A 21,618-nucleotide genomic window follows, 5' to 3' on the forward strand; every position below is an offset into this window, starting at 1 on the left:
GTCAAATGCAGAGGATAATTTCACCACACCTAGTGTGTGTGTGACTATGGTTGGGACTTTAACATAACTTTAACTTTAGTTTGCTTTTTAGCTTGTATCTTCTTAAAACGGTAAGCTCAGATAGTTTGCACTCTGTTTGTTGCACAGTAGCCATATTGCTCTGGTCGACCACTATTTCGTTCACCGGGAGTCAACATCTCAGAAAAATAGAAGATCTTTGACGAGCATCTTTGGCAGCAGGTCATCAGAAACAGTAGAGTGCCCTTGTCGTATTAAGGAGCGGTAGTGAGGTTCTTAAAACAAAAAACACCACAAACTACACTGGCATTGTGTTTGCATCCTCTCTAGGGCTGAAACGACGCGTCGACGTAGTCGACGTCATCGGTTACGTAAATACGTCGAGGACGTTTTTGTTCGTCGACGCGTCGCATATTTACGTCACACTACCGTCATGGCGGAGCGCAAAGCAGACGATGCGAGCGGTGCGAGCGAGGGGAAAAAAGCACGCCAAAAGTCGTCAAAAGTGTGGGAGTATTTCGATAAACGGCCTAAGAAGAAACACTACTTTTACTCCGCTACTTTTATCTACATTCAGCTCGCTACTCGCTACTAATTTTTATCGATCTGTTAATGCACGCTTTGTTTGTTTTGGTCTGTCAGACAGACCTTCATAGTGCCTGCCTTACTGGTGACGTTTCACTTCGTTCCACCAATCAGATGCAGTCCCTGGTGACGTTGGACCAATCAAACAGAGCCAGGGGTCACATGACCTGACTGGCTCCGAGCTAACTTCGGGTGTTACCATTTAGTGGTCAATTGTACGGAATATATACTGTACTGTGCAATCTACTAATAAAAGTTCCAATCAATCAATCAAAAGTGTGAAGGAAAAAAGACCCTTTTTTTATTTCAACCGTAAAGACTGACTGCACAGTTCCTGTCTTCACAATAAAAGTCCCGCTCCATCGCGCCTGCGCTTTCAAAATAAGAGTCTCTGAAAGCCAGCGCAAACAAGCTAGCAAGCTACGGAGTTTGCCGCCAATGTATTTCTTGTAAAGGGTATAAAAACGAATATGGAAGGTGGACAAATAAGATGCCAAAAAACAACCACTTTCATGTGGTATTAGACAGAAAGGAGGAACTTTTTTTCTCCTCCATTTGAAAACGTGGACGTTACCAGCACTACTTCCTGATTACAATCAATGCAAGTCATCAGAATCAGGTAATACACCAACTTATATTCTTGTCTTCATGAAAGAAAGGAATCTATATGTTAAACATGCATGTATATTCATTAAAACACCTTTAACATGTAAACAAAAACGGCAAAATAAATAAATATAAATTATATACTGTATATATCAATGTATGTATATATATATATATATATATATATATATATATATATATATATATATATATATATATATATATATATATATATATATATATATATATATATATATATATGTGTGTGTGTGTGTGTGTGTGTATATATATATATATATATATATATATATATATATATATATATATATATATATGATATGTGTGTGTATGTTACTCAGTACTTGAGTAGTTTTTTCACAACATACTTTTTACTTTTACTCAAGTAAATATTTGGGTGACTACTCCTTACTTTTACTTGAGTAATAAATCTCTAAAGTAACAGTACTCTTACTTGAGTACAATTTCTGGCTACTCTACCCAACTCTGCTAATAATGTTGTTGTATGCACACTGTGTCGAGCGGAAATGGCCTATCATAGCAGCACAACGGCAGCGTTCTTGCCATCACCATCAACTAGTCAATCGTCCGCGTGAGTATACGTTGTCATCATTACACAAAAACATGAATGTGTCATTTGTATCTGCGTTGTAAATTCATAAACTAAAGCACCGTTTCGCTCTGAGAGGAGCGTTTGGCGTGCCTGTTCAGTGTTTACAAAGACGCGCTCCTCTTTAACGCTAACGTTAATTAGTTGTGCAAATACCTTTTACAACATTAACAATTACGTATACTATGTACAAACGAACAATTAACTTTCACTTTAATCATACTATCATTGTTGTGTTATTAAGCAAAATAAGCAAAAGTTTTACTTTTGTTGAAATGTTTACACTGTTGTTACAGAATATTTCGTTTTGCACTTTTTTGTATTGGATGTTTATCTTTATTTTTGCACATTTTAGCAAATAAGCAATACTTTTACTTTTGTTGAAATGTTTACACTGTTGTTACAGAATATTTCCGTTTTGCACTTTTTTGAATTGGATGTTTATCTTTATTTTTGCACATTTTAAAGCAAAATAAGCAATACTTTTACTTTTGAAATGCTTATACTATTGCAGAATATTAAGATTTGCACTGGATGTTTACTTTTATATTTGCACATTAAAAGCAAATAAGCTACTTTTAATTTTGTTAAATGTTTACATTGTTACAGAATATTTTGTCATGTTGTTGTCAATGTTGACTGAGTGGCCATACTTTTTTTTTTGTAAATAAAAGCCATGCCTTTTGAAAAAACTGGCCTACATTTATTTTTTCATCTTCATTTTAAATAAAAAAAATAATCGGTAAAAGGAAAAATAATCTATAGATTAATCGAAAAAATAAATAAATAATCTACAGATTAACCGATTAATCGAAAAAAATCATCTATAGATTAATCGATAGAAAAATAATCGTTAGCTGCAGCCTTAATCCTCTCCTCACAATGACAAAAATGTCCATTGTGGTTGCGGCACATTTATCAATCTGAGAAATCGTTGTCATATTTATTGCAGAGCAGCTGAGGTCAAACAGTTCTACATACCCGGAACAATATTCACTATTGCGCACTTGTTCCTCTATGTTCCGTTGGGGTTGCTAAATATGTTAGCTGCATAGCAGGTGGTGCACGGCAGATTTTTTAGAGCTTTCTCTCTCTCAACACAGCTGACCGCCAAGGCCAACACCAGCGAGAAAGTCGGCCAATTGCTAAACAATGAGCTAACTCTGGGTGTATAGCCGCTATTATGAGTATTAGTCATTAGAGCTGCTTTAAAGGGGAGGTTTCAAGCGTGCAGATATGCTGTCTCTGCATTACAGCTGTGGTTGCTTAAAATTCCAAAAAAGAAAGAAGAAGAACGATTGATTGATGATGTCTGTTGAGTGTGGAGCCACTTGGTGAGAAAACCACATGGACTGTGGGACAACCTATTTCCCCCCCCATCCTTACAAAGACAAAAAAATGAGTCACATGTATTTCACTAATATCCAGAAACGTCCGCCGGCTTTGGAGGTATTTCGGTGGACTCAGCACTCACACGACACAGTGAACAATTGGTATCAATTGGTATCCAGCCCACTCCAGAGTGTTCTGCCAGTATGTGTGTCTGCCAGCTTGTCACTGTGGTGGATTTGAATGGTGATGAATGGTGCCTTAGTTGTGTATTCATCGCTGGCATCGTGTCAATGCAGCGTGTTGGTCGTCAGCAACATCACACTGTGCATACACACACATAAAACATACCATCCAATAGCATTAAACCTTTACATGAGGGGCATTGATCTGGCCCACAGGCCAAATCCGCCCTAGGAATGACAGCAGACCTGCTTGCAAGTTCCGTTAAAGATTTTGGAGTGGCAAACAATATCTGCAGTAGATTCCTAAAACAGCAGAGAACTCCTGTCATATAGAGCGGTGATTCCCAACCACTGCCGCGGGAAATTATCCAATTTCACTTAATTGGTCTGAAAGGTATTATGTATTTAGTACAATTAGGCCTGGGCCAATAACTATTTTTACTGGATATACTGTTCCACAAATTATTGCCGATAAATTATATTATTGTCAGCATTATTTTGAGACTAGATTAACCACTAATATTACCGTATTTTCCGGACTGTAAGGCGCACTTAAAGGGGAACATTATCACAATTTCAGAATGGTTAAAACCATTAAAAATCAGTTCCCAGTGGCTTATTATATTTTTCGAAGTTTTTTTCAAAATTTTACCCATCACGCAATATCCCTAAAAAAAGCTTCAAAGTGCCTGATTTTAACCATCGTTATAAACACCCATCCATTTTCCTGTGACGTCACATAGTGAAGCCAACACAAACAAACATGGCGGAAAGAACAGCAAGCTATAGCGACATTAGCTCGGATTCAGACTCGGATTTCAGCGGCTTAAGCGATTCAACAGATTACGAATGTATTGAAACGGATGGTTGTAGTGTGGAGGCAGGTAGCGAAAACGAAATTGAAGAAGAAACTGAAGCTATTGAGCCACATCGGTTTGAACCGTATGCAAGCGGAACCGACGAAAACGACACGACAGCCAGCGATACGGGAGAAAGCGAGGACGAATTCGGCAATCGCCTTCTAACCAACGATTGGTATGTGTTTGTTTGGCATTAAAGGAAACTAACAACTATGAACTAGGTTTACAGCATATGAAATACATTTGGCAACAACATGCACTTTGAGAGTGCAGACAGCCCAATTTTCATCAATTAATATATTCTGTAGACATACCCTCATCTGCGCTCTTTTCCTGAAAGCTGATCCGTCCAGTTTAAGGGACGGTGTGAGCCAAGACATCCAGGGGGTTTAGCTCGCTCGTCTGCGGGAACAAACTGCCGCCATTGCTTGCCGTGCTACCGAGGTCCTTTGTCCATGAATTGCTCACACACTCCGGCAGATTCAATGGGGGTCTGGCGGCAGATTTCTTTGACTTTATCGTTGGAAATGCATCTGCTTTGAGTGTCGCAGGATATCCACACATTCTTGCCATCTCTGTCGTAGCATAGCTTTCGTCGGTAAAGTGTGCGGAACAAACGTCCAATTTCTTGCCACTTTCGCATCTTTGGGCCACTGGTGCAACTTGAATCCCGTCCCTGTTCGTGTTGTTACACCCTCCGACAACACACCGACGAGGCATGATGTCTCCAAGGTACGGAAAACAGTCGGAAAAACGGAAAATAACAGAGCTGATTTGACTCGGTGTTTGAGAAAATGGCGGATTGCTTCCCGATGTGACGTCACGTTGTGATGTCATCGCTCCGATAGCGAATATTAGAAAGGCGTTTAATTCGCCAAAATTCACCCATTTAGAGTTCGGAAATCGGTTAAAAAAATATATGGTCTTTTTTCTGCAACATCAAGGTATATATTGACGCTTACATAGGTCTGGTGATAATGTTCCCCTTTAAAATCATTTTTTTTCTTCTCAAAACTTGACAGTGCGCCTTATAACCCAGTGTGCCTAATGTAAGGAATAAGTTTGGTTGAGCTTACTAACCTCAAAGCTATTTTATTTGGTACATGGTGTAATGATAAGTGTGACTAGTAGATGGCAGTCAAACATAAGAGATAAGTGTAGACAGCACTATGATTGCAATATGTCTCAAGTAAACAACACCAACATTTTAAATGTTCCTTTGAAAATATAGAACATTACACACGGCGCTCAAAAATATATCAAAATGTTTTACTATGACTTTGGTAAGCTATGAAGCCACAATGCCTGAAGGATTAAACATACGAGAATTATTGTGGTGTGTGTATAAGGTAAGACATATTATCTGGCGTTTTGATTCGCAATATTATGCAAAAGCAACTTTTCTTACCTTCTGGTACCTGCTGATCTGTATTTGGGATCTGTAGAAGTCCTGAAAAATTGCGCGTTTCCGCAAGTCCATAAGCTGCTTCTTTTGCCTCTATCTTTTTGTTATGTGACATTCATCATCCGCTGTTGCCATTTCTAATATAATGTAGTGTCAAGTTCTTACTTATATCTGTCAGTAAACTCGCCATGAAAGCGCTAAAACATACCGGTGTAGTGAGTGTACATTATTCACCCAAGGAACTTTAGTTATTAGAGTTTCGGTCGGATTTCTTCCACTCTCGTCCTTGCACGCTACACCGCTACAACAAAGATGACGGGGAGAAGAGGCTGCCAAAGGTGAGCCACGTAAATAAGACCACCCACAAAACGGTGTATCCGGAAGCGACTTTCAGAAAGACGCTTAAAAATGATCTGTAAAACATAATCTATGCAACATTTTGACCAAAGAACCACCATTACATGTTATGTAAACCACAAGGAAGTTTTTTTTTTGAGAAAAAAATAATAATAATACGACTCCTTTAATGCGCCTTATTACATGAAAAAAGATCAAAATAGACCATTCATCGGCAATACCCCTTATAATCCGATGCGCCCTATGGTCCGGAAAATAGGGTACTATAATATATAATAATAATGCAAGTACCGTAACCATTTCAAATACAATATACTTGTATTTCTCATTACTGTACTGTTGTATTTATTATCATTTTCTTTGAAAGATTAAAGCTTTTAATCACCTAAAATAAGTTTTAAAAAAAAACAGTAATCGCGGTGCTTCTTACTAGTGAGTAGTGACTACCAAGGCTCTCTCTTCGTACATCCTGAGTGTGCAAGCTAGCGATCCTCCATGCCCCCAAAACACAAAGAGTGTGGATGACTGACAAGAGGGTTCACTCTGTTAATTTAATCCTGATTTGAGAAAAACAAACACACACGAACATGGCAATTTATCGATACTGGCAAAGTTATCGAGTTAATTTTCATTTTTTTGTTCGAATAATTGATTTATTGACTTTATCGGCCCATGCCTAACTACAAATGATGTGTCTTTGTTCATCGATGTATGCCAGAACAGTTAACCCTCTTCCACTAGATGGCAGAAAGTACATAGGTCAATAATTTGGGTGATATTTTTTCTATTGCAAAATATCAACTGTTAATTTTGTTGACTAAAATGTTTCATCCTAGTTATCATCAACGACCTATTTTCCCCTGACTAAAATAGGACGATAACGAATCACAACAAATGCACGTTGACGTAAGCACTCCATTTATGCCGGCATAACTTGGCTCCAAGTTCCACATTTGCAGCGTCAAGTCACGCCGACCTCGATCTCTCGGCCTCCGTCTGTCCTAATGTTTCATCTTCTCTTCATTCCCACTTCTATAACCAATAGTTCATCCTCCGTATATTTAGGTTAAAAAAGATAAAAGTGTGAGTCCTCATTTGTCGCGATCCTGTTCTGTCTCCCTGTAATGTTTGTCTGATCTTGAATGGGATTGTGCTGAAAATGTTAATTTCCCCTCGGGGATTAATAAAGTATTTCTGATTCTGATTCTGATTCTGAAAAACAGTCATCACCGTTGTCAGTTACCAAGTCTGCCATGAGTAGAACACACATGCGTATGTTTACGGAAGTAGGAACCCACATTTGTTGCTGGAAGTCGGAAGTGCGTTGCTATGGGAATGGAAAGAAATGCGCTGAGGAAATAAGTTTCAGTATTGCTTAAAAAATGACCAAAATATGTTAATTTCTACCGCTTGTCCCTTTCGGGTATATATATATATATATCTATCTTTATTTTCATGACTATTTACATTGTAGACTGGAAGGCATCAAAACTATGACACATGTGAAGTGAAAACCATTTCAGGTGACTACCTCTTAAAGCTCATCGAGAGTATGCCAAGAGTGTGCAAAACAGTCATCAGAGCAAAGGGTGGCTATTTTGAAGAAATTAGAATATAAAACATGTTTTCAGTGAAATAACTCCACATGTGTTCATTCATAGTTTTGATGCCTTCAGTGACAATCTATAATGTAAATAGTCTTGAAAATAAAGAAAACCCATTGAATGAGAAGGTGTGTCCAAACTTTTGGCCTGTAATGTATATGCATATAAAACGTTGATGGGTTTTGAAATTGTTTTGGAGGGCTATGATGGGTAAAATGGTGACTCACCTTAGCCGCATCTTGCAAGCGTTTTTTATATCTTTAGAATGCTAAAAAAATAAAAAAAATAAAAAAAATAAAAATAAAATAAAAAAAAGACGTGTGTTCTTGTCTCTCATAATGATTGTGAACAATATGCAAAAAATAAATAAACAAGTGCAGTTCCCCTTTAATTGAGGCCCGGAGAAATCCTATGAAATTTGCTTAAGTCTCATGTGCTAACATCTTAAGTTAATACTGTAGTTTTACTTTTTGTGTATTTTTCAGAAAAAAATATCACATACTTTACCGAACTAGAGTCAAAAGTGCGAGCATCCCCACAGGCACATACCCTCCTGAAAACATTAGCACGTCAAAAAAAAAAGGGGTAGCAACGCAACCTTGTCTTGCTACATGAATCACATTTAGGAATGGCACGTGTTTACATAACAGGATTACTGTCTTACATCATGTCAGATTCATTCTGCACATTCACACCGTCTTACGTTATGCTGTTGTCTGCAAAATAAACATGAGGAAGAATCACATAGTCCACTTAACAGTTATGATCTACACCAGGGGTCGGCAACCCAAAATGTTGAAAGAGCCATATTGGACCAAAAATACAAAAACAAATCTGTCTTGAGCCGCAAAAAATTAAAAGCCATATTACATACAGTTAGTGTGTCATGAGATACAAATTGAATTAAGATGACTTAAAGGAAACTAAATGACCTCAAATATACCTACAAACGAGGCATTATGATGCAATATGTACATATAGCTAGCCAAAATAGCATGTTAGCATCGATTAGCTTGCAGTCATGCAGTGACCAAATATGTCTGATTAGCACTCCACACAAGTCAATAACATCAACAAAACTCACCTTTGTGCATTCATGCACATCGTTAAAAGTTTGGTGGACAAAATGAGACAGAAAAAGAAGTGGCATATAACACGTCCTAGAAAGTCGGAGAAAGTTATATATGTAAACAAACTACGGTGAGTTCAAGGACCGCCAAAATTAGTAGGACAAAACGGCGCTCGCCAAATACTCGAATCAGTGAGGCATGTTTAATATAAACAGTGTGCTTTATAACAATTAGGGAGGTTTGCGTCATGTTTGTCCTCCTACGGAAACCATATTAAAACAAACAAAAAAAATGTTTCCCCTCATCTTTTTCCATTTTTCATACATTTTTGAAAAAGCTCCAGAGAGCCACTAGGGCGGCGCTAAAGTTAAAGTTAAAGTTAAAGTACCAATGATTGTCACACACACACTAGGTGTGGCGAGATTATTCTCTGCATTTGACCCATCACCCTTGATCACCCCCTGGGAGGTGAGGGGAGCAGTGGGCAGCAGCGGTGGCCGCGCCCGGGAATCATTTTTTGGTGATTTAACCCCCAATTCCAACCCTTGATGCTGAGTGCCAAGCAGGGAGGTAATGGGTCCCATTTTTTTATAGTCTTTGGTATGACTCGGCCGGGGTTTGAACTCACAACCTACCGATCTCAGGACGGACACTCTAACCACTAGGCGGGTTGCCGACCCCTGATCTACACAAACTGGCATTTATAAGCTTTAATCACAGCATGCATATAATTACACATTTCGGTAGATTTATACGGACGTGTGCAGTAAGTCCTCCAATGTGCACGCTGACACAAACATCTCCGGTTTCTTTGCCAATGAGAGTTGATATAAGACCCGATTGGCAGCGCTAAATAATTTAAAGCGCAGGTTGTTTATGTGTGTCTAAAATCCTGACCCGGCACTAAATACTGAAGGCATGGCAACCCTCACTTGATTACTGTTCTCACTGTAGTTATGGAAGCACACACGACAGATATTCACACCAGTCAGTGTTCGCATAGAGTTGAAGAAATATAGAAATTAATGGTGCTAAATACTGAACTGTACTATACAGTATTGCTACTTCACAATTTAATTTATTTAGAGCAGGCCTGGGCAATTATTTTACTCTGGGGGCCAGATTTAGATAAAAAAGTGTGTCTGGGGGCCGGTATATCTATTTTTAGGAACACTAATACAAAACCTCACAATAATGATTGAAAGCTAAAAAAGTTATGACAGACCGCCTTAAAAAACGGAATGGAATTTGAATTTCTTTTACTGAATGAGACACCCAGAATGTACATGAAAATAAAGAATGTGGGAGTTACAATATTAACTATGAATGATAAAACACTGAATATTGACAACATATTTTACAATCAATCGAAACGCAACCAAAATGCAACAAATATAGTGAAAAAAACCCACCTACAATCTGAGATATCTCACAGTGACCAAAGTAACTAATTAGATGACCATAGTAACTAGTATATTATGCAGATTCCAAGCATTGAAAGACTTAGTATAGTTGAAGACTTCCGGTCATTAGAAAACATCACTGCACATCATAATGGCAGCTACACTTTCCATCTTAAACATCTAAAACTATTATTTGGGAATGTCTGGCGGGCCAGATTGAAAATCTCATGCGGCCCCCGGGCCTTAATTTGCCCAGGTCTGATTTAGAGGGTTGCCTTTCTATTTGATTAAAGTTACTAATGCAAGTGTACTGTAACTGTATGTTCAAAACAATATATTCACAAAAATATGTGCCTATAGCTTGAGCAGAATACTTAGTGCATATTGCAGTGGAACCCATTTATGTATACACCAATCAGACGGGCTGACTGGTGTGGACATAAGCGGTAGTCGACATAACAGAAACCAGCCATTGCTTGCACATTTTACCAGTCACTTTGGCCAGCGGTATAAATGAATGGGGAATAACAAATTATATTTTCAACCTACGACAGTTTAACATGGTTTTCCTCCATGTATGTATATTTATTATTTAGATTTTACAGCGGAACCTTGATTTACCAACTCCTCATTGTACAGACTTTTCAATTTACATATCATAGACCGAATAAAAAATGCTTTGTTGTACGAACGTTTCCTCCAACCATCGAGTGTCTCGCAGCGCAGCCATTTTGTGCCCGGAAGCACATCCACTGCAGGCGGGCTAATCGATTGCTGATGCTCATTGTTTGTCAGTTCAGTGTTGAAGGTCTTTGTGTGCTTTTTAAGTGTATTTTAGCCTTTTTACCACATCTTTCTAGTTTTTCTAGCTCCATAGAAGTCCAAAAAAAGCAATGGACAAGTAATGTGTGGTTTGAAACATTCAGGAAGTATCCACAGCGTTGTCAACACTGCCTCCTTTCCCCCCTCCCCCATCTGCTGCACACTGAAAATTGCTGAAAATTAACCACCAAAATAAAATCTATAAAAAAATTGAATATTCCTATCATTGTAGCTACCTGGCTGTTGAAGTTAAGGAGTTTTGTGATTTCAAACTGTGAGTGCACCACAGTGTGTGTGCATTTCACAGTTAATAAATGCTGTAAAAAGGTAATCATCACTACTTTTTATGTTGTTTTTTTTTAAATTAACTGTACTGCATAGGCTTTATATTGTGCTATAAGTGTACAAACGTTAACTAGGGTTTCCCCTAGACCAGGGGTCGGCAACCCGCGGCTCCGGAGCCGCATGCGGCTCTTTGATCACTCTGATGCGGCTCAGTTGCATACTTGCCGACCACCCCCCCTTCCGGATTTCGGTGCCCCTGCTACAACCAAACCCCGCCCCCACCCCAACCCTGCTCCCCCACACATCAACCCCCCCCCTTGTGCGTCGGTTGAGGTGGGCGGGGTTTGGTAGCCGGTATGACGCTGTCAAGCGCCAATCATGTAAAACCCGCGGGCCGCACTAATATTCAATTTTCATATTAAGGTGTGGGCCGCGTGTCTGGGACCCTTGGTTTATACATAGCACAAATCAAGAAAAAAAACTGTGTATGCAGTAGAGATGCGCGGATAGGCAATTATTTCATCCGCAACCGCATCAGAAAGTCGTCAACCATCCGCCAACCACCCGATGTAACATTTGATCAGAACCGCACCCGCCCGTTGTTATATATCTAATATAGACGATGCAAGGCATTAGTGAGGTTATAAAGCTTTTGCCTGTTAAAGAAAGGAGACTGATCCAATGCAGCACAGACATTCGCGTGCCACGCTGTCACGACCCAGACGCACACCAGTGCGCAATCATATGGGAGCCGCGCTGAGCGCACCTCCAAGCGCGTCTCGCTGCCGGCGAGGGCCGTGTATGGGCCCGACGCTCCAGCGCCATCCATTTTCAGGGCTAGTTGATTCGGCAGGTGGGTTGTTACACACTCCTTAGCGGGTTCCGACTTCCATGGCCACCGTCCTGCTGTCTATATCAACCAGGGTGAGCCCCACCCCTTTCGTGAACGCACTGCGCGCGGAGTGACCCCTGTTACGCGCCCCCGGCAACAGGGGTGGCGGGCAGGTAAGCTGCGCGGGCGGAGCGCGCGGAGTGACCCCTGTTACGAGCCCCCGGCCACGGGGGTGGCGGGCAGGTAAGCTGCTTACCTGCTGCGCGTGACGCCGGCCGCGGCGAAGGCGGACGAGGCGGGGTGTCGGTGCGGTGGGCGCGGTGGTGACCCTGGACGTGCGTCGGGCCCTTCTCGCGGATCGCCTCAGCTACGGCTCCCGGTGGGGCCCTCTCGGGGGAAGGGGCCTCGGTCCCGGACCCCGGCGAGGCGTCCCTTCTCCGCTCCGTAAAAGTGTCCATCTCTTTTTTTTTTTTTCTTCTGTTGTGGCATATGCAGCAGGTGCCTGCTCGTTTTTCGTATGTGGGTAACAACATTTAACTATGTATATATATTTCCGAATTGGTTTAACTGCCACCCGCCTGAATCTATTTAAAATCTAATTTTTTTTTATTTCAACCGCCCGACCCGACCCGACCCGCGGATAAAATCTAATTTTTTTTTAATTTCATCCGCCCGATCCGCGGATAATCCGCGGACTCCGCGGTTGTGCCCGCAAACCGCGCATCTCTAGTATGCAGTGTTATTTCATTTTAAATTTCAACAGATTTTTGTGGCTCCCATTGTTTTCTTTAATTTGTGAAACTGGTCAAAATGGCTCTTTGACTGGTAAAGGTTGCCGACCCCTGCCCTAGACTGCCGAGATACCTGTGGCAGTGGGGGCGTGGTTAGGGCAAGTTATGGGCGTGGTCACCATGACGTCATCGCTATACGATGCACAATTTGCTATGATATTTTTTCTTTGAAAGGCTCAAAAAATGTATACATACATCCAAAAAAAATATTATTATTAATTAATATTAACATATAGTTTTTTTTAAATACGATTGCGAACCTGATCATTTTTATTTCTTTAGCTATCCGTACAAATCGCTCTTTTAATAGCTGGCACATGCCTCCGAGCTGAAGACTTGTATATTATTTTCTCACAAGTGCACACGATTAGGTGTACCCTGACACCTTATCGTAAACTTATACTTGGTCATATTTCCTGGTTGAGACTGTTGATTAATTCGAGCAGCGCTGCCACCTAGCTGAAGGCCTGTGTATTGTTCAAGAATGATACTAATACTGGAAGTACCTTGTCTCGTATGCCCCCCCGCGAGAGAAGCACTGGGTTAATTGGAGTTTCTAAATTGTCCATATGAGTGATTGTTTGTCAATATGCAACCTGCGATTGCATAGCGACCAGATTAGACCCGAAGTACAAGTGATTGTGTGTCAACATGCGACCTGCGATTGCATAGCCACCATGGTGTATCCCACTTCTCACCCTACAAATCAGATGAGATACGAGGTATAGGCTCCAGGTTTTGCAGTATAATATAAAATGCTGGGATAGGCTCCAGACCCAAAGTACGAGTGATTGTTTGTCAATATGCGACCTGCGATTGCATAGCCACCAGATTATGGTGTATCCCACCTCTCACCCTACAAATCAGCTGAGATCAGTGGGATAGGCTCCAGGTTATGCAGTATAATAGAAACATGCTGGGATAGGCTCCAGACCCAGGAAGAGCCATTGGAAGGGCATATAAACTACTGACAGGTGAGAGACAGCAGGATCTCTTGGGATTATTTGGTCTGAGGCCATTCAAGGCCATCAGTGTTGATAGCCACTTTGTAAACACATCATCATCATCATCGTGTTTATGGTTAGGCATAGTCATGCGTGTAAGCATTCATACGTAAGCATGTTATTACAAACCCCAATACACCATCAGCATCAGTTAAAATAAAAATGATTACCTGTTCGGGTGACTGAAGTCCAGAGGGGAAAACTTTAAGATCCAGGAAGGTAGAACATAGACAACTTTTTCAAACTAGCGGATGATGTGTTGGCACTTGAAGCGTCCTCGCCAGAGAATTTAGCTACACTTCCGACCGCTTAAAAAAACATCAACTTGGTGAATAACCTCTTGTTTTTTGTTTAAAAAAAAAAACCACAGCTGGCACACAGCCTAGAGGGATACCGCAGATCTTGGCTGTGTTGCGGCGGGATCAGCTGTCATCTCGTCGCTGCTTCGCGTCGCTCCATGCCTTCACCCTGCAGACGAGACCACCCACTTTTTCCCCCCATTATAGGTGCCCCGCTAATTGCCTGACTGGAAAAGAAAGTTTTCCAGCGAGTGTCTCGTGAGCTGCCCCACTTGATGCCTGACTAAAAAAAGAGTGAGTGTTTCCAAATGTATTTGAAAAAGTAGGAACGAATTCAATTTATCAAACGACACATTTACATCGACTATCGGGTACAATAAGTGTGTTTTTAAGGTGTATATGTGAGTTGGTTTTTTTGTGTGACTTTAAGCTAGCAAGTGGAGTCTGGAATGCTACAACTAAAACGGCTTAAGCTACAAAATCCCTTAAATTGATATCTCTGTTAAAAACATCTAAAGTGATTTAGGTAGCCCTTTTTGTCTTTTATTTATTTATTTATATATAAATATTTATTTTGTCATATTTTTTATTATTACTATTTATTATATTTAATACTCTATCTGTATTTGCTTATGTTTTCTTTCCAGTGCCTTGACTTTTGTGTGAATTATAAATTAATGTACAAAAAAAACAAAAACAGGCTTAAGCTTATTTACAACACATTACCATGATGTAATAATACATTAGTTTCTTGTATTGACATTGCGAAATAGTAAGTTAGGGCGGGCTACCTAGACGTCTTCCTTTACTTTTATTCATTCAGTAATCGTGAATGAAAAAAGAAATAAAGTGAAACGAAGACACATATCCATAACATGAGGATACAGAAAACAGGAACTCTCTGTTTTAAGGACCTACTGCAAAAACACTAATATTACATCCACTGTACAGTTTATGACAGGAGTGCTCTGCTATTTATTGGGATATTCTGCAAAAAGGCCAGTCAAAGGTAGTATATATGCTAAAAAAAATACTTGTCATAAGATCGTGCTTTGGTGTTTTTAGAACTCTGCTGCAAGAATGCCTGTCAACAATATTGAAAAGGAATGGCATGCTCTTCTATTTTTATGAATTTACTGCAAAAATACTAATTCAAAGATTTATACACAGTATATTACTGAAGGGCTCTGCTGTTTTAAGAATGTGCAATATCAAATATCCTCTATATGACACGAGTTTTATGATTTTTTTTTTTAAAGAATCCGTTGCTACTACCTACTCATCCTGTCTTGTAGCCATGTAACAAGTGCTGAAATCTGATTTATTTTTGTTTAAAAATTACATAAAATGGATGCTAAAGAGCTGATCTGTTTGACGGCATGCCTTCCTCTAATAAAACTTCTGCTCTTTAAAAAAAAATCAGATGCATATAATCAATATAGTCTTTACACATATGAATACTTGGTCACCCATTTCTCAGTTGAGGTCATCACACGTGTTTGTGGTGCGAAAGGCTGAATCCACTTTTTTGCTGCGTCTGCACGTCAGCTTCCTAAAATGTGATCTTGTATGTGCAACAACAATGGCAGGAAACGGAGTTAATCTCAAGTGTGGACGTCACAATAAAACACACACACACATCCGTACACCTAGTCAATAATGTTCACGCACTCATAGATGGCAACATAAACAATTCCCAATAAATTATATGTGTAATAGATCAATTTACTTTAGTGAAGTACAGAGAAATACATAAACAAACTGCAACTTCTTACAGGATATACCACAGCCAATGCATGATGGGATTGGCCCGAGGTCACTGCAACCCCTGCCAAGCCCATCCATCCATCCATTTTCTACCGCTTGTCCCTTTCAGGGCCGTGGGGGGTGCTGGAGCCCATCTCAGCTGCATTCGGGCACAAGGCGGGGTACACCCTGGACAAGTCGCCACCTCATCGCAGACCCCTGCCAAGCATCAGCGCTAATAGGTAACAGATGGATAAATACATTTATTTATTTGTTTGCAATATATTTCATATAACAATCGATATTAATGTGTGGGGGCCTAAATTGTGTTTAGTATTATGTATTTTTTTCAAATATGTATTTTATATTATATATTTTTAATTTCTGTATTTATTTATCAGGCATTTTTAGAATACAAAATAGCAATTTAGATAGCAATTTAAGTGTTTCTTTTTAATTTGTTGCCCATGTTTCGAAACTGTCACGTACACATTATATCTGAACCCAACTCATACTTGTAGCCACTCCCAGTGTTTTAAAGCGTTTCGATTATTAAATGCTGTTTAATTACAAAACCCAAAACCAGTGAAGTTGGCACATTGTGTAAATCGTAAATAAAAACAGAATACAATGATTTGCAAATCCTTTTCAACCTATATTCAATTGAATAGACTTCAAAGACAAGATACTTATGTTCGAACTGGAAATATTTTTTATTTTTTGAAAATATTAGCTCATTTGGAATTTGATGCCTGCAACATATTCAAAAAAGCTGGCACAAGTGGCAAAAAAGACGGAGAAAGTTGAGGAATGCTCATCAAACACTTACTTGGAACATCCCACAGGTGAACAGGCTAATTGGGAACAGGTGGGTGCCATGATTGGGTATAAAAGCAGCTTCCATGAAATGCTCAGTCATTCACAAACAAGGATGGGGTGAGAGTCACCACTTTGTGAACAAATGTGTGAGAAAAGTTCAAAAGCCAGCATCTGTGATGGTATGGGGGTGTATTAGTGCCCAAGGTATGGGTAACTTACACATACTGTATGTGAAGGCACAATTAATTAATAATTACTATCATGGACGCCCCTGCTTATTTCAGCAAGACAATGCCAAACCACATGTTACAACAGCGTGGCTTCGTAGTAAAAGAGTGCGGGTACTAGACTGGCATGCCTGTAGTCCAGACCTGTCTCCCATTGAAAATGTGTGGCGCAATATGAAGCCTAAAATACCACCAGGGAGACCCCGGACTGTTGAACAACTTAAGCTGTACATCAAGCAAGAATGGGAAAGAATTCCACCTGAAAAGCTCAAAAATTGGTCTCCTCAGTCCCCAAACGTTTACTGAGTGTTGTTAAAAGGAAAGGCCATGTAACACAGTGGTAAAAATGACCCTGTGCCAACTTTTTTGCAACGTGTTGCTGCCATTAAATTCTAAATTAATGATTATTTTCAAAAAAAAAATCTGTTTCTCAGTTCAAACATTAAATATCTTGTTTTTGCAGTCTATTCAATTGAATATAAGTTGAAAAGGATTTGCAAATCATTGTATTCTGTTTTTATTTACGAATTACACAACGTGCCAACTTCACTGGTTTTGGGTTTTGCATTATAAGCACTTTAAATTATTTTATTACATTATACTTTTTCATATTGTAGTGTTTTTTTTTTTGGTTTTGCAGCCATATATATATCAGGCATAGTAGAATATGAAAGATCCCTTTGTTACTGTCATGGAATTAGTGTAGCTAATGCTAGTGTAGTGGTTCACATAGCTGCCTTTCGTACGGCCGTATCTCAAATTTGAATCAATGAACACAATTATGAGAGTGTGGGAGATGCCCGGCAGCGTGGTGCATTGGTGATGCTATGTTTTGTCCTTGTAAGCAAATGCAGAACACACACATAGCAATGAGAACACTCCAGAGCTGTGTGACTGTATGAAACCCATCCTTTGTGCCTCGCATCCAAGAGCGGTTTTGAGGGTCTATTGTTGTCTTTCAATATTTGCTTCCGTCACTCTATGCTCTGTAGGCCGCTGTAGGACACAATCCTTCTGTTGTGTCTCCTCCTGCAGTGACCGAACTTCCTATTGGTGGCAAAAAGAGGCCTACTAAATCGTGAATTAAATGCAATAGGTAGAGCAGACCTCAGATTAGTACTTTTCACCTGGTAATGTCCCTTTTTACATCACAGCCTGCAATGTGAAGTGGTCTTTTCCTCATTCCTTTCACTTAGGAGAGGATTGTTTATGCTTTGTTTGCTTTGAGAAAAGCACACGGAAAATGAGAGATCTTTTTATAGAAAGTTGCTTTCTCATACTTCAAAACATACATGTAGTCTTCTTTTTCTGCAAGTTTTCAGTCAAAATCTATTAATTAGTAGCGAATAGGGAGATATTGTATTTAGATGATTGCATCCAGCTTTACATGCTGTAATAAAACTAAGTCCTGTCAAATTCAAGCTTTCTTGTACTCTGCTGCCATCTTCAGGATGCACATTCCTGAAATTGTTTTCGTTCAAACCAAACTACAATGGTACCTCAACTTACGAGCTTAATTGGTTCCGTGACGGAGCTCTTAACCCAAAACAAACATCAGCGTTCCCCAATTTAAATGAAATAAAATACATTTAATTGGTGCCTGGCCAGTTTAAAACATCACAATTTTAACATGTAAAATGCCTTAAAAAATACTTTCAGATAAGAAATAGTAGTATATTCTATTGTATTATTTTTGTATACAATAACAACTACAGTTGTTTTACAAAGTAATGTAAAAAATAATGTACATTATTTAGCTTAGAAAGTGGACTTCTACGGTATCTCATTCCGGGTGCTTTTCTGTCAAACACACTATTTGCAGCTTTTCCAAATTGTCATGGATAAATGTCCACCTTTAAGATATTATTTAAAAATTCTTGATTAACTTTCTCATTCTGCTTCAGTATGATGCAGAATGGCAGTGATATGCCTAAATTGCTTCGCCAAGTTGCCAACATGCTCCATCATGTTTTTGATGATTTTTTTGATTTTTTTATTCAATTAATTTCATACACTTCCTCTTTTCAGCGATCTTGGTGTTGATAAGGCTAACGTTAGCATGCTTACAGTTAGAATGCGTCAGGAACCAAGTTATATGACTCTGGGGCATACAGTTAAAAAAGTTAGCATATAACAGTTAGCATGTGTCAAGTACCATGTTTAATTAATTTGAGGTAATCTGCTGCAAAAGTGGCGAAAAAAAAAATTTAACATGCCAGTTTAACCCGAAAATGTGTGGTGCAATACGAAGCCTCCTCTCTGAGCTGCAACCTTAACGTGGTAGAGGAGTTTGCGTGTCCCAATGATCCTAGGAGCTATGTTGTCCGGGGGCTTGATGCTCCCTGGTAGGGTCTCCCAAGACAAACTGGTCCTAGGTGAGGGATCAGACAAAGAGCAGCTCGAAGACCTCTATGAAGAAAACGATTAAGGAACCCAGATTTCCCTTGCCTGGACGCGGGTCACCCGGGCCCCCCTCTGGAGCCAGGCCCGGAGGTGGGGCACGATGGCGAGCGCCTGGTGGCCGGGCCTGTCCCCATGGGGCCCGGCCGGGCACAGCCCGAAGAGGCAACGTGGGTCCCCCCTCCAATGGGCTCACCACCCATAGCAGGGGCCATAGAGGTCGGGTGCGATGTGAGCTGGGCGGCAGCCGAGGGCAGGGCACTTGGCGGTCCGATCCTCGGCTACAGAAGCTAGCTCTTGGGACGTGGAACGTCACCTCGCTGGGGGGGAAGGAGCCTGAGCTAGTGCGCGAGGTGGAGAAGTTCCGACTAGATATAGTCGGACTCACTTCGACGCACAGCAAGGGCTCTGGAACCAGTTCTCTCGAGAGGGGCTGGACTCTCTTCCACTCTGGCGTTGCCGGCAGTGAGAGGCGACGGGCTGGGGTGGCAATTCTTGGCTCAGAGCCTGTACGTTGGAGTTCAACCCGGTGGACGAGAGGGTAGCTTCCCTCCGCCTTCGGGTGGGGGAACGGGTCCTGACTGTGGTTTGCGCTTACGCGCCAAACCGCAGCTCAGAGTACCCACCCTTTTTGGATTCACTCGAGGGAGTACTTGAAAGTGCTCCCCCGGGTGATTCCCTCGTTCTACTGGGGGACTTCAATGCTCATGTTGGCAGCGACAGTGAAACCTGGAGAGGCGTGATTGGGAAGAATGGCTGCCCGGATCTGAACCCGAGCGGTGTTTTGTTATTGGACTTTTGTGCCCGTCACAGATTGTCCATAACGAACACCATGTTCAAACATAAGGGTGTCCATATGTGCACTTGGCACCAGGACACCCTAGGCCGCAGTTCCATGATCGACTTTGTAGTTGTGTCATCGGATTTGCGGCCTCATGTTTTGGACACTCGGGTGAAGAGAGGGGCGGAGCTTTCTACCGATCACCACCTGGTGGTGAGTTGGCTGCGATGGTGGGGGAGGATGCCGGACAGACCTGGCAGGCCCAAACGCATTGTGAGGGTTTGCTGGGAACGTCTGGCAGAGTCTCCTGTCAGAGAGAGTTTCAATTACCACCTCCGGAAGAACTTTGAACATGTCACGAGGGAGGTGCTGGACATTGAGTCCGAATGGACCATGTTCCGCGCCTCTATTGTCGAGGCGGCTGATTGGAGCTGTGGCCGCAAGGTAGTTGGTGCTTGTCGTGGCGGTAATCCTAGAACCCGTTGGTGGACACCGGCGGTGAGGGATGCCGTCAAGCTGAAGAAGGAGTCCTATCGGGTTCTTTTGGCTCATAGGACTCCTGAGGCAGCGGACAGGTACCGACAGGCCAAGCGGTGTGCGGCTTCAGCGGTCGCAGAGGCAAAAACTCGGACATGGGAGGAGTTCGGTGAGGCCATGGAAAACGACTTCCGGACGGCTTCGAAGCAATTCTGGACCACCATCCGCCGCCTCAGGAAGGGGAAGCAGTGCACTATCAACACCGTGTATGGCGAGGATGGTGTTCTGCTGACCTCGACTGCGGATGTTGTGGATCGGTGGAGGGAATACTTCGAAGACCTCCTCAATCCCACCAACACGTCTTCCTATGAGGAAGCAGTGCCTGGGGAGTCTGTGGTGGGCTCTCCTATTTCTGGGGCTGAGGTTGCTGAGGTAGTTAAAAAGCTCCTCGGTGGCAAGGCCCCAGGGGTAGATGAGATCCGCCCGGAGTTCCTTAAGGCTCTGGATGCTGTGGGGCTGTCTTGGTTGACAAGACTCTGCAGCATCGCGTGGACATCGGGGGCAGTACCACTGGATTGGCAGACCGGGGTGGTGGTTCCTCTCTTTAAGAAGGGGAACCGGAGGGTGTGTTCTAACTATCTTGGGATCACACTCCTCAGCCTTCCCGGTAAGGTCTATTCAGGTGTACTGGAGAGGAGGCTACGCCGGATAGTCGAACCTCGGATTCAGGAGGAACAGTGTGGTTTTCGTCCTGGTCGTGGAACTGTGGACCAGCTCTATACTCTCGGCAGGGTCCTTGAGGGTGCATGGGAGTTTGCCCAACCAGTCTACATGTGTTTTGTGGACTTGGAGAAGGCATTCGACCGTGTCCCTCGGGAAGTCCTGTGGGGAGTGCTCAGAGAGTATGGGGTATCGGACTGTCTGATTGTGGCAGTCCGCTCCCTGTATGATCAGTGCCAGAGCCTGGTCCGCATTGCCGGTAGTAAGTCGGACACGTTTCCAGTGAGGGTTGGACTCCGCCAAGGCTGCCCTTTGTCACCGATTCTGTTCATAACCTTTATGGACAGAATTTCTAGGCGCAGTCA

General features: G+C 41.5%; 2 protein-coding genes across 6 annotated transcripts in view; one reads left to right on the forward strand and one right to left on the reverse strand.

Moving 5' to 3' along the window:
- The window catches only part of dnmbp (dynamin binding protein), a 92,084-nt gene extending 77,802 nt beyond the window's left edge, over nt 1–14,282 (reverse strand). Inside the window, exon 1 of one of the 2 annotated variants that reach the window (XM_061966688.2) lies at nt 13,955–14,282. The gene's annotated coding sequence lies outside the window, so the exon portion shown is untranslated. The remainder of the gene's footprint in view (nt 1–13,954) is intronic. The other variant, XM_061966689.2, reaches the window with a different exon arrangement.
- The window catches only part of LOC133610434 (integrin beta-3-like), a 99,512-nt gene continuing 79,032 nt past the window's right edge, over nt 1,139–21,618 (forward strand). For 2 of the 4 annotated variants that reach the window (XM_061966694.2, XM_061966697.2), the window contains exons 1-3: nt 1,139–1,222; nt 14,155–14,377; nt 15,960–16,071. The gene's annotated coding sequence lies outside the window, so the exon portion shown is untranslated. Of the gene's footprint in view, nt 1,223–13,956; nt 14,004–14,154; nt 14,378–14,426; nt 14,485–15,959; nt 16,072–21,618 lie in introns of those variants that run through there. The other 2 variants (XM_061966695.2, XM_061966696.2) reach the window with 2 other exon arrangements.

Source organism: Nerophis lumbriciformis, linkage group LG11 (assembly GCF_033978685.3).
Source record: "Nerophis lumbriciformis linkage group LG11, RoL_Nlum_v2.1, whole genome shotgun sequence".
Taxonomy (NCBI): Eukaryota; Metazoa; Chordata; class Actinopteri; order Syngnathiformes; family Syngnathidae; genus Nerophis; species Nerophis lumbriciformis.